This window comes from Pyrgilauda ruficollis, unplaced genomic scaffold (assembly GCF_017590135.1).
Source record: "Pyrgilauda ruficollis isolate IOZ18807 unplaced genomic scaffold, ASM1759013v1 scaffold106, whole genome shotgun sequence".
In the NCBI taxonomy this organism is placed as follows: domain Eukaryota; kingdom Metazoa; phylum Chordata; class Aves; order Passeriformes; family Passeridae; genus Pyrgilauda; species Pyrgilauda ruficollis.
The window spans coordinates 369,646-386,947 of record NW_024508766.1 but is presented as its reverse complement, the minus strand read 5'-3'; the positions used below and the strand labels follow the sequence as shown (position 1 = coordinate 386,947).

Genomic DNA, 17,302 nt, shown 5'->3' with positions numbered 1-17,302 from the left:
AAGGCTCAAAGCTGAATTTTCTTCTCTCCTCACTGGTCCCTTGAATACTTCCTGTCTTCAATGAAAATGCATTCATGTTGATGGAAACATATTATTCATTGTTTCATTTTTCAAAAGCCACAGACAAATGCAAATTATAAAGAAAGCACTAATGTGAAATGGCAACTTCATGTTACCATCTATAAAAAATACCTGGAGGCACTAAAGCCCATTCTGAATAGCATTTCAAGGCTGTAATTTTCAAAGCTATCTAAGAAATTATTAATTTTTTTCTTGATTACCTTGTCTGAAAAATCTGTTAAGCTTTCATTTAAAATCTCAGTGCTACCATTCATAAAAAAGTGTGAAACAAGGCAGAAATTAAGCTAAATACTACTGTGAAATGGTGGATTTTCACTCTTTCTCCACATCTGTAAGCAAGAAGTAAGGTGTCAGTGAAAGTGTGAGAAAACAAATACTGATTTCTTCTCATTAAGGGAAAAAAGCAGAACAAGGAAATCCAAGGTAAAAAAATCTTTTTCTCAAAGGGATATCTGGACAAGTTTTTGTACATGAACACCATGGAAAACAAGTTAACAGAAAAACAGTATGCACTGGTCTCCAATTTCCACAAGAAAAGTGACTAATGACAGGGAACAGTTTTGCAGAGTTGTTGGACAATCCACTCAGTATTGACTGCTGAACTACTTAAAAAACCCATACATGATTATTTTTCACATTTTGGATGAAAGATCTAGAAAGCAAAGAATTACATAAGTTTTTTTAAAAACCCTTTATCAGAAAATGAAAATATCGTTCCCTTTGATGGTCTTAAGGCATTTTAAGTTACTTTTCAGCTTTAACTTTTGCCCTACTATAGCTGAGTCAGGGGATTAACACAGTGCATATTTCACAAAACTATATATATTCTCTTCTGGGAGAACACTGTCCCTAATGTGCCTTCCATAGCCTGCCTTCTCCTGGCAGGCCCATTCAGAAGATTGATTGAAAATGAGTCATTCTAAAAATACATTGTTTTTTAAATCTTCTTGCAAATTCAAGAAGATTTAATAGTGCAAATATATCACTGTGACAAATTTAATTAAGAAAGAAAAAAAGGCAGATTAAACCAATGTCTTTCCTAAACGATATGAAGTAACTTTCATCCAATTAAATGATGTCAGCTTCTGCTAACCATTTTCTTGAGAAGTACAATTATGAAAAAGTCTCCTCCAAAGATAGCTGAGAACCTGCAAAAAATGTTCTCATCTGTGCTGAAACAACACCTTTTAAACTCCAATTTAAACTGTTGTTCTTAGACTACCTGCATCTTTGCTGGACTGACATTGCTGAAACCCATTAATTCTAGAAAATAATTGCTTAGCTGGAATTACTTTTCACGTGCTAGGAGTGTAGTGATTCATTGTATTATCAGAAAGTTGTCTCAGATTAGTGAGATTAGCTTGGGAATGATGCTGATCTGAATTTGACAGCAGGCCATCCTAGTTTGCTTTACAAGGACCTCCTCTTCCTCCTTCTGTTGTGGGATGAGAACTGAGCACAGGTCCTGTTTGAGACAGAATTGGCTTTATTCGCCACTACTCAGCCTAGCATTAACACAAAGCAATGCTTAAATCCCCTGCAAACCAGGACGGAGGAGGGAGAGAACAGAAAATTCTTAGTAAGTCATCAGGCTTTATCCATGAGGAAGAAGAACTGGAAAGGGATTCAGAAAGAGCACATAACAGACCTGAAGACAGCAGCTGCTGAGGCAGGAGTTCAGAGTTGTGCAGACAAGGTAAGGCATGTAAGACAGTATCAATTCTCCACCAATTTTGTTCTGCAGAGAGGCAGCTCTGAAAAGCAATGAACAATTAATTGGTTAGTAGATTAGAGCAACCACTTAGCAGCAACGGGGATTAATAGTATTCTTAAGCCCTGTAAACTTGTTCACTTATTAAATTCAGTTAATGCCCAAAAACATGGAAAACTATTCTTCTACTAAACTCTTCCATGGAATCTGTCAGCATCATAAGCCACACTTAGAAAAGCTGTAGAACAAAATTTATCTAAGATTTACAATGTTTGGAGATTATTTCAGTTTTATGTCATTTACCTTACTATGATATGCATAAATTTATAAATTATATCACCCCCCAAAAAATAATATTTGACACATAAATTAAATACAAATTGATTAGTAAGAGGAAAATTTTGAGTAAGTTACTGTCTCTCTGCATCATTAGAAATGCAAGTGGTTTTCTATTTCCATTTTGTCACCCTATATTCTTTAGCTCGTTAGCTAAAGATCCTCTCATTGCTCTGCTGCAGTTAAGCTGCGTGACTCTATTCTGGTCGTCTCATCACTTTAAAATAGCACGGTAATTTCTTAACCTGCAGCACAATGAAATGCACAATAAACATGTGGTTAAAATCCAGTATTGCCCAAGTTTTGTAAGAAATTTTTTTTATTCCCTGTGGATCTCTCTTTTTCTAAAAAGTCTTGATGGTTATTGATTATAGATCTAAATTTTATGCTTATTCTTTTGTACAAGTCCCATCTTCCAGCATGCAACATAAACATGAGAGAACATTTTTCTATATGTGGAAGCATCCCCTTGAGCTTTTTTATAGCTTTAAAAATTTGATACCCTTATACATTTTGCATTTATAATTAATGCAGATTTCAGTCTGAAACAGCCTCTTTCTGGAAGTTTCTGCAGAAGGAAATCTCTTTGGAGTCTCAGAAAGGTTTTTTTTTTTCCTTGCAAGAGGAATCTAATAATTAATCCATACCAGAGGATATAAACACCCAGTTTCTATGGATTTCAATTTGTCTTATTTTGAAAGCAGGTTCAGCTCTGTCTTGGTAGTTTTCTTCTTCAATGTAAATAAATATCTCTATCATTATTTATATTCTAGGTGAGTCTCATAGTCCCAGACCTGAAGCCACACTGGCACACAGGACACACACATCAATGAAAAAAACATCAATGCAAAATTTCTAGATTCAAGGTGAAAGTAAACAAAAAGAAAAGGCAGAGAAACGCCACACAAGCCTGGTCTGGTGACCTAGCTCCTAGTCCAACTTTTTTCTCCACACTAGTGACTTTCTCCACACTCCAGCATTCTTCCTCTGGGATGCAATTCACCATCACTGGAACAAGCCAGATTTTCCCCAGGGCATGAAGAAGAGAGCATTGTTCCTCTGTCACCCTGTACTCATTCAATTTGGTTTTGTCTCAGCCACAGAGTATCCTAAGAGCAGGATGAGACGCCAAATACTGAATCTTCATCTTATTTTAGTGATGCCTTTTGCTAGTTGGGTCCCAAAACCAAGAAAAAGGTTCAAGGGAAAATAAGCATTCATGTCACGTTTGTCAATGAGAAAGGACAATTTTGCTAGCAAGAGCTCAGTGTTTGTGACATAACTTTAGCAGGTTTTCTAGTGGGCTATGGTATTTTGTCTGGCATATGTGTATATCTGAGTGTGTTTGACCGATTGCATGTTCTATAGCAGCCTTTTCTCCCATGAACTTCACATGGCTTGTGGACTTTCTGGATAATTTCAGTAGGTGAGACTCACTCATAACCAGCTCTGATAAGTGCTTTCATCTGCAGCTTCCTATTAGCTCCACAGTGTTTATTCACTTCTTGTCCTTATTTTCAAGGCTGTGTTTATTGCTGTGGGATTAGTTCCTCCACTTCTCCATCAGTTGTAATTGTTATTTTCAAGCAATTCCTTGACAGTGACAAATCTACACTTGCCTCCAGGTTTTCATCCTCAAAACTGTGACAGCAGTGAAATCCATACCTCATTTGTTGGTCTGTCCTGCCATTTTTTCCCCTTTTGTTTTGAAGAGTTTAACTTTTGTCTAGCCACAAAAGTAATCAGGATTCTTTCAAACTACTGGTAAGCTGTAATGTTAAAATTCAAAGTAATGCCTAGCTTGAATGTTGTGTCACCACTGGATTCTTTTCTGTAGTGATTGCTACTAAAATACCAGTGCTTGATAGTGACTGCTGCATTAGAAGTTATTTTCATGCAGAGTGGACATGGTTTGGTTATTGTGTTTTACCCAGCAATCTCACTGTGAATATGCACTCCTTTTATGGCATGTTTTGTATGTGGAAGAGGTCTAAGGCAGAGGGTAAAAAGAAAAATCTATTAATTTAATTTTAACATTTTACCTGCAATGTTATAAAAAATCATCCTATGCTTTATATCTGATCTTGAATTTAAGACAAAATTGGTGAGTAATTGCCAAGTAAATTGATTGATGTGGTTTTGTGGAAATGACAGGGGGAAACATTGCTAACTGGGGTTTCAATTTGTCACTCTTAGCTTTAGAGCAAGAGCTCAGAGTAGATGTGCAGGACTCCAAGGAAGGTGTAACCTTGTTATTGTGAATTTCCTTGTCCTGTGCTCCATCCCATCTCATATTCTTTTGGAAGACATCTGCTACTTCACATAAGGACATTTGGTTGCTCTGTTTTCTCAATGTCTTCTTGAAAAAGAAGAGCCAAGCTGTATCTGGTGACTCACAGAGATATAATAGTGTATTATCTTCTTAAAAAGACATTTCCACAGCACACCTGACCAGAAGGGGAGATTAGAAGAAGGGAGTATGGAGGGAACCCCTACTCTGTGGAGTCAAGTCTTGGTGGTGTATCATAGCCATGCATCTTCTGCCTTAACTTTTCACAAGAGTTCATGACACAGTTGAAATATGTTCACTAGCAACATGTCCCTGGAACGCAATTTGTCTTTAGCAGTTAGACTGCAAAAGCTGGTAGTTTCCCAGCGCTGTCTGGTTCTCCCTTCCATTAATCTCAATGTTATTTGTACCACATTCTGCTCACACTGCTGCCTTGCAGTAGTGGCCAAAACATTACAGTTTCTGTTTAGCATAAATAGGGTATTCCACAGTCACATGGCACCCATGGTCCAGCAGGAATGTGTTTCTCTATAAAGTCTCATCGCAGAGGGTGAGAGAGTGACATAGTCATGTTGAGATGATGCCTGCTCACGTGACCTCAGTGCCACTCAGAATTGCTTTGAACTAAAGACCTGGCTTTGGATGCACCACATTTTTTGTTAAGACAATTCAAAGTTTTAGGTATTGAAGGGTTTTGTCAGATAAGTATCTCAGATCCCATTGGGAAATGGCAGGAATGTGCATTGTTTGATGAATCAATTAAAACTAATTTCCCCACAGCCAAGCCATGTTTAGGCTTATTAATATGGGTAAATTTCTTATTAATCTGTCATTTTTCATCACATTAATACCATCCCAAGAGCATGGGAAACTTAGTATAGTTAATCTTGTTGAAGATAAGAATTGTTGCTTTTTTTCACTCCCTATAACAGGAAGGTCTTCCTTGGAGAAGCATAAGTAGAGTTTTTTCACTGTCAACTGACAAAGTCTGTTGGCAATAGCAAGGCACTCTGTGAAAGATGTAAGCTTAAGTCTCCACAAATTAATGAACCAGAGCACTGTTAAATGCCAGCAGAGACCTAGGGTGGACCAGAGCCAGACATTCTCTGCCAAACAGCAACACACCAGGGAAAAGTGGATGTGTATTACCTCCAAATACGAGTTTACAGATGTGGCTGTTCTTCTTCTTATTTAAACATTCTGGGGTTACTGCACTTAAAAATGTTGCAAAAACGTGTGTGAAGCTCTCACTCTTAGGAAAGAAATGAAGCAAGCCTGGCAGAGAAATATCTTTCTTAAGCCTACCGCTCGCAATAAACAAATCCTAGGCTCCTAGTCAAAAGGAATGTCCTGGCATTTTTACCCCAAAAGCAAGGAAGCTTAGTGAGAACACAGGTGTCCTATTTGAGGGAAAGGATCTGTTTCAAATTTCCCTTTTTGGCCCACTAATGCCCAGAATTCTGAGAAGGCTCAAGGTTCTCCATAAACATATTGATAACCAAATAATCAGGATGCCACTAGGCAGAAGGAAAGAAGTATGGAAGCAGAAATCAAAGTATGAAGATACTGTGTGTTGTCGCTTACCTTTTGTGTTCCAGTGACAGCTGCAGTTTCTGGAGTCTCCCAGGACAAATGTGGACATCAGTTTGCCAAGCTGCCTTAAAGGCCAGGCTGTATAGCCTGCTCCACTGCCTGAAAATTATTTCTTACCAGCTTCTTTTATGCCTGGGAAAAGCTTCTAGCATGCCTGACATGGCTGGCATAACTGACAAGGGAACAAAGAAGCTACTAATCTTGTGAATCGGTGGTAGTGAGGGCAGAGGTCCCAGCTCCATGTCAACAGACAGACACAGAAGGAATGAATCCTGCAAATCTGGCAATGGAGATATGCGTCATTTAATGCCAGGGTGGAGCTGGCCAAAAATGTTTTCACCTGGAAATGTCTCATCCTTTCTCTTTCCCGGTAAAAAAGAGAGAGGTTTGGAAAGACAATTATGTGATGTGTAGGTCTAGGATTTGGAGTAGGCCTTGTGCTTCTCTGTAATCCTGAGGCAGAGCAGGAAACAGCTTTCTTTGCTAGGCAAGGAAGGCAAATGTGTCTTCTGGCACAGATTAGTTTACATGAGAGAGCAGCAGACAATGCATCAGCTTTATGAAGCTCTTCCAATATTTCCATAGCCAAGCCCTGAGCTTATCAGGTTTATGAAACCTTTCCCCTAGAAACTGCAAGTCCTTCACTGTCAGCAAGCAGGAGTACTGCCAAGAGTAACTGTGCAGAGACAAACTGCAGAAAGGAGAGGTATGTACCCTAGTCTTGTCTATCCAGAACATTTCAAGGAGATGTTGAAATGTTCAACATTTCAGCCTTGCTCAGCAACCTTTCCTTGTTCCATAACATGCCACATCACTATTAGTATGTGTTTGTGCCTTCCTCACACCTTTTGGTTTTATTTAGTCATAAAATCTGTGCATCCTGGAAAGAAGCAAACCAGGAATTTACAAGCTAGGGCAGTCGGGGCTTAAGAGGTCTTTCAGTGGAGAAACGTGATGTGTACTTTGCACAGTAAGCCACTTTCCCAATGCACTGCTCTCTCACACACACACATTTCTGCTCTCTTGACCAGATAATCATGCTCTGGCCCAGGAGATCTGCTGGGCAGTGGGCTCCTGATAGAGGCCTGTGCCTCTATCCCAACTACAGCTGGTACCTGATATCTGAATCCTTGGATACTGCCCAGCCTGCTTCCATGGGGAGCTGTTCTACCCTGGAGACCTCCTGTCACCTGTCTGACAGTGACCATGACCAGTCACGGGATTGTGGAACATCACTCACAATGAACTTGGCTTTTGTTCTGTACTAAGCATTGCTTTCCATGACGACTACAGCCTCTCTTGGACCCTCACTCAGAGCTACTAAAGGGAAAGAGGCAGGAAGGGGTATTGCAAAAGTTTTGCTCTCTGTTATCTCTTACATTATTTACTAATATGTAAAGCCTTTTGAGTTTTATTCTTTATCTGTTTTGACTAAAAATATTTTTTTAAAAAGCCAAGAATTTTTTCTTCTTGCTCTTCCTGGAAGATCCTTAGCCCTGACTTGGAAGAAGAACTCATGTAGAGGTACTTGACATTCTACTTTTGCCGAGACTTACTTTAACAACCATTTAACAACCAACAGCATCTGCTGAATTCCTTGAGTGATGCAGGACGTCTTCTCTCAACACTCAAAAGTGGAAATGAGAACTTAAAGAAAATTATTGAGTGGAAAACACTTTTAGCCCCTGAGAAATAAAAAACTTCTAAGTGAAAGATGGTCATTCTCTGGTCACCTTTAAAGAGGTTTAGATCAGCTCATGCAGAGGGGAAAAAAGTCACCAACAGGTAAGATTTACCATCAACGAACATTTAATTGTATTGAACTATGTCTCCCTTGTTTGCTAAGCTTCTCTAAGGGAGCACTCCATGTGTTCCACTACTTAAGTATGGAGTAGAGTTTAAAGCGGGTAAATAAATTTCCATCTAAAAATATATGTATTTAAATATCTGACTGTCAGCTAGGTTGCTCTAATTAATATTCTCAGGGTTATAACCTGCAGCGACATTTTATAAGTGATATCTTTTTAATCTGTTTCATCTCTTTGTTCCCAGGAGTCTCTCTGACATAGATTCCTTCGATGTTGTTGACATCTGTTTCAAGAGTCCTCAGAGAAGTCTGCTTATGTAAAGGACAATGTGTCTTGCTGGAACAGCTCAAAGATGTTTCAGTATCATTACTCTCACTTTACCAGTGGGTTAAAATTATTAGCTCTGTTATTCTAGCTTCCCCTACTCAGGCAAGTGAACTGACAATGGGCAGAGTTCTCTCTTTTACTTTGCAGGAGGGTGGATCTCCACAACCTGCTTTTGTGCATGACTTTAGTGTTCATGCTGAGCTACCTTTCATAACCACAGTAAATAAGCAAACTTGTATAATCTGCCTAGGAAATTTCCATTAAAATATTGTACTCTCATTTTGCTCCTCCAAATGTAGTGCAGAGCTCTGTTGAGTTAAACCAAAAAAAAAAAAAAAAAACCAAAAAAAAAAAAACCCAAAAAAACCCCAAAAAAAAAAAAAAAAAAAAAAAAAAAAAAAAAACAAAAACAAAAACAAAAAACAAAAAAGAAAAAAACAAAAAACAACCCCAAACTCATGAGCAATTACTATCTGCTTGCCCATTATTTTATATGTATTGTGGGCATTTTTTTTCCCTCTTGTTGTCATAGCCTATTCAGCTAGTCTGGCTCATGTCCACACTAAAAAAAGCTGCAATACGACAAGGAAAAGAATTATTTTATTTTTTAGGTGAAAGTACAAGGTCATTAGGAGCTTCCTAACACTATACTATAACAAAATGCGAAAAATTTCCAAATGCCTTGCATCTCATTTCCATTTAGCACTGTGAAACCAAATTCTTTTTTAAATCATCTAAATAAGAAAGGCTTTCAGTCTGTAACTTGATTGTCAGTTGGCAATACATGTGTTGGAATTTCTTCAAATATTACTTTGAAAGAGATAATAATAGGTTTTGTCCCCAAGTGTCCCAGATGAATTTCAGTAGCAAGATATTTTTTCAGAGAATCAATCTCTATTAATCTCTTTATTTCTTGATGCATTCACTTTAAAATGTTCAGATTTAGTCTGAGATTCCCACAGCAGTCTCCTGGTGAAGTAGTGTTTCCATGGTGCACTGTTTGCTTGGTAAAAAAACTGTCAGGATGGCCAGGCCCAGAGAGTGGTGGTGAATGGAGTTACATCCAGCTGCGGACCACTCGCAAGTGGGGTTCCTCAGGGTTCAGTTTTGGGGCTGGTCCTCTTCACTGATACCTGCATGAGCATGTCCAGAGATGGGCAGTGGAGCTGGTGAAGGATCAGGAGCACAAGTCCTGTGAGGAGCGGCTGAGGGAGCTGGGATTAAGCCTGGAGAAAAGGAGACTCAGGGGAGACCTTATGACCCTCTACAGCTGCCTGAGAGGAGGGTGTACCCAGGTAGGGATGGGTCTCTTCCCCAGGTAGCAAGAGACAGGGTGAGTGGAAATAGTCTCTAGTTGCCCCAGGTAAGGTCTAGACTAGATATTAGGATATTATTTTCATTCCTCTTCCCCCCCACCTACCCCCCCCACCCCGGAAGAACATTGAAACAGACTGGAACAGGGAAGTAGTGGGTGGAGTCACCATTCTTGGAAGCATTCTAAAAACATTTGAATATGGCCCTCGAGGGCATGATTTAATGGTAAGCATAGTGGTGGAGCTACATCGATGGCTGGGCTTGATGATCTTAAAAGTCTTTTCCTTCCATGATTCTATGATTTGCCATGCTCAGTCTTCACAAAAAGGGGTTTTTTTGTGGCTGAGGGCTGAATGTCTGATGAGCGTCTGCTCAGGTCTTGATAAGATATGGAAGCCTGAAAATGTGTCTCAATTTCAATAATTTAAAAGCAAGCTGCTAGATATTGGGTTTTTATATGCAGAAAATTCACAGCTTATCCAGCTATGAAACTGATAGTCCCATATCAGCCATACACCAGCTTCAGGTTGATGACACACATAAACAAATTAGAAATGATCGTACACATACTTTGGCTATTTTCAGCAAAAGTAAAGTGAAAATTGACACAGAATATGAAGTATGAATATCTTAATTACATTTCAGTACACATTCTCCCATTTTGTGCAGACTGGCCTTTCTTGGGTTTGACTTTTTTGACCAGCAGGTGACAAATTGGGAAGATACATTCTATTATCTGTAAATTTAAAGATTTTTTTAAATTAAAAAGTTAATAGACATGAACTATACTTTCAGTCAGACAGTTGTTGTTTGTGATGGTCTAAACCTCTCATAGCCCAGCTTAAATGTTCACCACACAGGTTTTAAATAAGTCCTTTTCTAATTCAAAGTATGCTCAGCTGCTGAAGCTAGAGATTCCCAAATACAATGTTATATCTGACCCTCTCATACAAAAATAGATTTTCAGAGAAAAACAAATCTCAAATAAAAGAATTGTTTCCATCTCACAGCACTAGCAGAATTTAGCTTCTCAATACCAAGGGCTCAGGAAAGCATGGGTGTTTGACATCACATATTCCAGCCATTTGTCTTTTTCAGATATACTTTCACCACCTATCTCAAACTGTCTGTGAAATCATAGGAGACAGGCTGTAGCAGAGTTATCTTCAACAAGGAACACCCCAATGCAATTACATTCTTGATGTGGGGGTTTTGGTGGTTTTTTTGGTGATGGTTTTTTTGGTTTGTTTTTTTTTTTTTTTTTACTGAAAAGGGGAGGGTCAGTTACAGAAGAAATAAAAATCTCAGCTGGGATTTTTAACTGGGCATGTTTATGGTTGCCACAAACTGCCTGTGATCCCAATATACAGAACAGCATTGTACCAGGATTGTTCTGTAGCTTTCAATTAAATCACGTTTTCAGAGAGAGCTTTATGGACCCTAGATCATCTGTGGCACTTCAGGAAGAAAATGAAATTAACACATCAAAAAAGGGACTTAATCAGGACCATGATGAGAATCTTTCCACCCAGACTTTCATTTGGAAGTTAAATATTTGCCCCAAGTATGTAGTCCATGCCACCACTGCTGTCAGTGAAGAGTAGAAGCTTGCAGTAGGGCTAATAATTTCATCTCAGGATCAGTGTCTGAGAAATAAATCACTAATGCATCTTCTTAACTAGAGTAATTTTTAACTCCAGAGGCCCTCATGATGTGCCTGCTGATTTCTTTTTTCTCTGGAGAGGATTTTACCTGACAAAATGTACTTTTAAAATGGGAAAAGGTAGATTGCACCAGCCTAACCACTGGAATTTATCCTTCCTTTTGTTTTTTGTTTTTTTTTTTTTTTTTTTTTTTTTTTTTTTTTTGTTTTTTTTTTTTCTTTTTTTTTTCTGTTTTTTTTTTCTTTTTTAATAAGAAAGCAGAAGCTGTTTAAAAATGGTCATTTACCTCCATTGCAAAATGAAGCCTTTCAAAATCACCTGCTTTCATTCTTCAGTATCTGGATCTTGTCCCCTGCACTTCTGATATGATAGTTCTGGTTCCCTTAAGCTGTCTGTTTCTTGGGGAAACCAGTGAACAATATTTTCTTGCCCTGTTATCTTCCTCAAACACAGACTTTGCCTGGAACCTGAAGTACATGGAGAGCCTGCCCTTGAACTCATAGGCTGCAGCAGCATTAGCATGTGTTAGTTTTAGCAGTGCTGGGCTCAAATTCTGAGTAGGTGTTCTGGCACATAAATAATATGGTCTGATTCTCTGTGACACTCCTGTGGCTGCTTCTGTTAGTAAAAAACTAAATGATCAAAGAATGGTCCTAAGGAAGGGTAGGTAAAAGGGTATTGGGTTTTCCTATGAGATGTATGGTAATATCTTTTTCTAACGTGATGCAACACTCATGCTGAATACAACAGCTAATGATTTGTGTCTAAGCAAGTAAAATGAGGCTTAGCTGTGTGGAACTTACCATTCAAAGAGTTTTGTACATATCATGAATTCTGGATCCTGAGATACATTTCATGTCATTGCAAATCAGTGTTTTACATTTTTTGTCTTAAGATCCAAACATTTTCTCACTACACATAGCTAAATGTCTATGTTTCTTTCAAAGGAGTGTTGTTCTGCTCTTCTTAAGGAAAACTAATTCCTAGTAGCAAAACTTATTTAAAATTTGATAATCACCTGTACACATCAAACATCATCAGTGTTTCTGACAAATGAAAAAAAGAGCATGTTTATTCAAATAATGTCCATGTTGCTGCTCAATTCTGTTATCACTCTATTTGTATATGAGCAACCATGCTTTGATTTCCAAATGTAGCCTGATAGAAATGTCAGAGGAAAGCATTGCAAACAATTTATGAAATCACTGGGGTTTTTTATTGGCTGTGATTCCATTTTAAAAGAACATCATACCATTTACCCACATCATGCAGGAAAAAATACCAGTAAAATAACAAATTAAAATCACATTCACAATGTCTCTACTTTAAATCATCTTCAAGTACTGCATGCATCCGAAAGAAAGCTGGGGAGCATTTCTACTAGAAAATGCATGACTAAGTTAAATTTTGCTCTGTGTGTATGAAAGAGAGAAACAAGCAATTTTTTTAATGACAGTACTGAAACATTTTACTAACTCAGTGCATGAAGAAACAGTTATCTTGATAACATATATTCAGAACAAATACAGACAACTTTCAGATACAGAAGACATTACATTTAGATCACAACAGCTAACTTCTAACAATGCTTGCTCTAGCACACAAAGCTTGGCAAAAAGATGTATTCAGCAGCACTGATATGGTTTTCTTGATGAAGGAGAGAGGTTGGGAGGGATCTAAGCCAATGTATGATACTAGAAACATAGACAGAGGAACTCCAAAGTGATTAAGCACATGTTCTTATATTTTGTTTTATTCATTTTAAACACAAGAGTAGCATTGATAATTCATATTGCAGTCTGATTTCATATGGCTTTCTCTACATATAAATGTGAGTTCTCAAGGTCAATGGCAAACTAAATCATTTACCCTCCAAATGAGAAGGCCCTTTGACTATTTTTTACTAACCTGTAAGGTCTTGGAGTTGTGAGGGAAAATGACTGCAGTGTCTAGCCAACAACCTTTCTGTGTAAATAAAAACTAGTTATAAAACTAAAATACCTCATTTACCTGAGATTGAACAGACCAGTGATGCAAACAAAACAATGTCATGAAAGACAAAAAGATATTCAGAATCCAAACAATGAACCATACTTCTCTTTGGTCTCTTGTTTAAGTGCTTCATCACCTGCTTAAGTGCCAAGGGGAAAAGTGTGTGAGACAATGCTTCCGACTTCCACACGTGAGTCAAAGGTGTCTGTGTCCCTTGTTACCAGTTCTGAGTGGAAAGGGAAATAGATGGGCAGAAGAGAAAGGAGAGTGCCTTGCTCTCGAGTCTGTTCAGCATGGCTTAGGCACTTCAGGACCATGGAATGACTTGAGGAGAGGGCCACTCTCATGCAACATGCCAAAGTTATGTGAGGCAAAACCAAGCAAAACCTATCCAGTACCTGTGGTAGATCTTCTGTCTTGTTTCTTATGGCAAGAAAAGAAAAATGGGAACTAGCAGCTCACACCTGGATGAACTCTCTCCTGTCAGCGGAGGAAGGGCTGGTGCAGGTGTGGCTAGTTGAGATACAGAAGTGATGAAATGGTTGAGCTGGGAAGCCTCCACAATGAAAAAGACTCAGTAAACTATTTAATAAACCACCTTCCCTTTCCCTCCTGCTTTGTGAGCCTGGAATGAGGCCTATATGACTCGGTATAGTGATTCTATGGCCCTCTTCAGGGGTCCAATCCAGATGTTCACATAACTCAGGAGGTCAGCTCACAAGGGCAGTATTTTTAGTGTTCTGAGCCCAGGGATAGCACTACCTGCTTTAGAAATTTTACTACAGTCTACACAAGATCCTGACTTAGACCAGTCATTCAATGCCACAGCTGCTGAGGCACAATTATCTAAAATGGTACCAAACAGGTTTCCTTTCTCTCTCTCTTCTCCCCATCTTCTCCAATTTCCCCATCTTCCACAGATGTGTGCACAAACACGCACACCAAGCTGCTAGAGAGACTGTGAAAACAATCAGCACTAACATTCTGCAAGGAGAATGCTAAGCAGAAAATTCTGATCTTACATCAGGAACACTATTTGGTTGGATGAGGAAGGGAATCAGTAATGGGAGCTAGGGAAAGGTCAGCAAGCAAGTGGTAGAGAAAAGCCAAAGTAAAGTGGAATAAGCTTATCTTCTCATTTGTTTGTTGGCAGAATTCTCCAGCACGAGGCCAGGGGAATATATGAATGGATGTGTTCATTTTAGCACAGGCACATTTCTGCTGGTTTTACTTATGTATTAGAGGATGTGTGCCAAGGAGATTAATCAAGGCATTTCAATAGTATTCATGTTTGTATGTCAGTGATCTAGGTTAGGTGATCTAGGGACCAGAGAGTGGCTGAAAGGAAGAGCCAGGCTCTGCCTTTTAGCTTTCGGGGATGTTGGATACTCTGTAGCAGAGCATCAAAATGAGCTGCTGACTGTGACAGAAAGAGAGTTTCCAATTTTGTGAGATTTACTTAAACAGCCTCAAATTACTAGTTGCAAAATTTGCATGGGGTGAGTAGGACACTCTTCCTAGGAAACAGTAAATTGTTCAACACTACCATGCTGTACCCAAGCACAGATTCATACAGTGTTCTGGGTTTATTGAAAGTCTCAGGAGAGAAGCAGTCATCTTGCTTTAAATGAAAATTAGGCGGACAAAAGTCTCACTGACATTATCCAAATGAGTAAAACCTGCCTTCTAGATAGCCCTTGGCAGCTTGCACTTGAACAAACAAGTCTTTTTCATAGATACACAGCCTGAAACAAGTTGCATCTTTATCAACTTGTTCTGACTTGCATATCAGTCAAACCTCTTCAGCCTCTGCCTTGGATTCAGTAGAAAGTTATGTTTGAAATTATTTGAGAAGAAGTGAGGACTATAACACCTGAATAAAAATTGTGTGAGGAGGGCACACTATGTTTATTCTCTTTCAAAATACTCTTTTCCTATTGTAACAGGTGCTACTGGAAGGTACAGAGCTCTCTTGCTCAATTCCTTAACCATGGTACAGATTTCTTCTGCTTACCTGGAAAGGTAATACATGTCTTCTAAAATATCTTATTCAGGATAATATTGAGATGTTTGCCTAAACTAAGTGCACTGAATGAATGAAAAGAAAATCCATTGAAGTAAAATGCTTAATTTAGGTACATAATGTAGTGTCTGATATTATCCTCCTTTTTGTTGCCAGAGAAAGAGTGTATTTGCTTTCAAATCTCATCCTTGTACTTAGGAAATTTTTGTTGTTCCCAGGACAGGGACAAGCAATGCTAGTTCTGCCAGCCAAACCCTGATTCTACTGACAAGATTGTGAGACTGAGATGGTATGTCTACAGCATCGACTACAGTGACCTAGCCAGATGCAAAATTTCAGGATTAGCTCTTCAGATGACAAGCCAGATACCTGACCATGAGGACCTGTGTTCAAAATAGGTCTATCTATGTATTGAATCTATGTAGGTATTACCAAGTCAACATCTCCCATAGAATTTGGATTTTCTTATGCAATTATGTGATATCTACAGTGTTTCATTGAGGAGACCTCTGTACCTGTGTCTGCAAAAGGCCACAAAGATAATGGTGAGAAAAAAATCTTCTCCCACCCTGCTAGCATCAAGGGATATCACACATTTCTGTAATATTAATTAGCTCCTGCACAGCACTAAGAAGCATCCTCACTTTATGCTTTTACAGTAGGGAGAGACTGAAACCTATATTTTACAGGTGCAGAATTTCAGTGGGGCAGAAAATAAGTGACCTCCTCAAGGCAATGCAGTAATTTAGCACAATAAACAAAATGGATATTTATGGATCTGCCATGACTGACATTCAGACCACCACACACTCCCACACACTGCAGGAAAGGGTGGGCAGGACACAGCCACGACAATGTGCTGGAACCCAAATGTCCAACCTGCAAGCACTGCTGGAAACGGGATGGTTGAATATGGCAGAAAGAGGAAGATTGGTTAAACAGAGCAGCAAATACACTTGTCATTGGCTTCAGAGGGGTTGGGGAGGTCCTCTACCAGTGCACTGTGCCCTCTTCTATGGTTTCAGCTCTCTGTACGGCAAGTGCCTGACCAATTTGCTCATTCAAGGTAAATGTATGGCTAATTCCCAAAGTAACATGACTCTTGCTTAGATTCTGAGGCATTTAACTTCTACAGCATCTGAGGGCAGATGACTCACTTCTTCCACAATTCTGAGTGATGTCAGCTGTGTAAGTCATGCATGATTTACTTTCCAAATGATCTTTTATTTATGTCACAGATGGAATTAAAACAGAAAAGCTCTGCTTCCATGGGAGAACTGAGATATCCCTTCCGAGAGCAGATGTGCTAAACAAAAAATGGCTACTGTGACCCAATCAATAGGAACATTATAATAATAACTAATTATTATCAATAATAAAAATAATATAATTTTAAAAAATTAAAGAGGCCACTGTTCATACTTAGTGAACACTCCTTCTTGCATTGGATGGAAATGAGATTGTTCCTTTTCTATGCTTGATGTGCAGTGCCGTATTTAACATACATAGTACTATGGCTTATAATAAAAGTTGTGTAGTCTGCAGCTTTTTAATCTTTACATCCATTCAGAGGCATCTACTGGATGTGACTATGTACAAAATTAAGGAAAGGATGAGTCTTGGGGCAGAGGAAAGGGAAAGAGGCAGTTGGAAGGGAATGGGAAGCGAAGGGACTCCTAGTGAGCAGTAGAGGGCAGAGGTGGGGAGGACTGCGGGATGAATGGCAAGATTGTAAATCCCCATTGGGCAAAAGAGAAATCCTTTGCAGTACTGTTTATGCCCATCTAACAGTCTGCAGCTATTACTTCTTGAACATGTCCTGCAGGGGCCCTGGTAAGTATTTGATGACTGTGTCTAGGATGCTCTCTTCTTCTTCTTCCTCCTCATCCCCACAGCCAGGAGGGATCGCCTTCTTTGGGCGTGTCAGACTCCCTTCAGCATTAGCTTCCAGTGCAGCCTGGGCCTCTGCTTCCTTTTCTTCCTTCTTCTTTATCCCATACTGCAGGGGAAAGATAACACATTGAATCACAATATGAAAAATAACATATCTGCTGAACAGGATGGCTGATGAAACCAGCCATTGCATGTGGTGCCTCATATTCTGCAGTAAGAACGTAACATATTCTCATTTTGCTCTTTTACACAGACACTAAAAATATCCAT

The 17,302-nt window shown here is 39.0% G+C and overlaps 1 protein-coding gene and 1 long non-coding RNA gene across 2 annotated transcripts in view; one reads left to right on the top strand and one right to left on the bottom strand.

Annotated features, from left to right (window-relative positions):
* Positions 1-17,302, bottom strand: part of CPLX1 (complexin 1) — a 199,056-nt gene that overhangs the window by 78,677 nt on the left and 103,077 nt on the right. The window lies entirely within an intron of this gene.
* LOC121355759 lies at positions 7,273-16,476 on the top strand. The gene is made up of 3 exons (XR_005955461.1): positions 7,273-7,796; positions 15,063-15,138; positions 15,358-16,476. It is a non-coding gene; the product is annotated as an uncharacterized LOC121355759 (long non-coding RNA).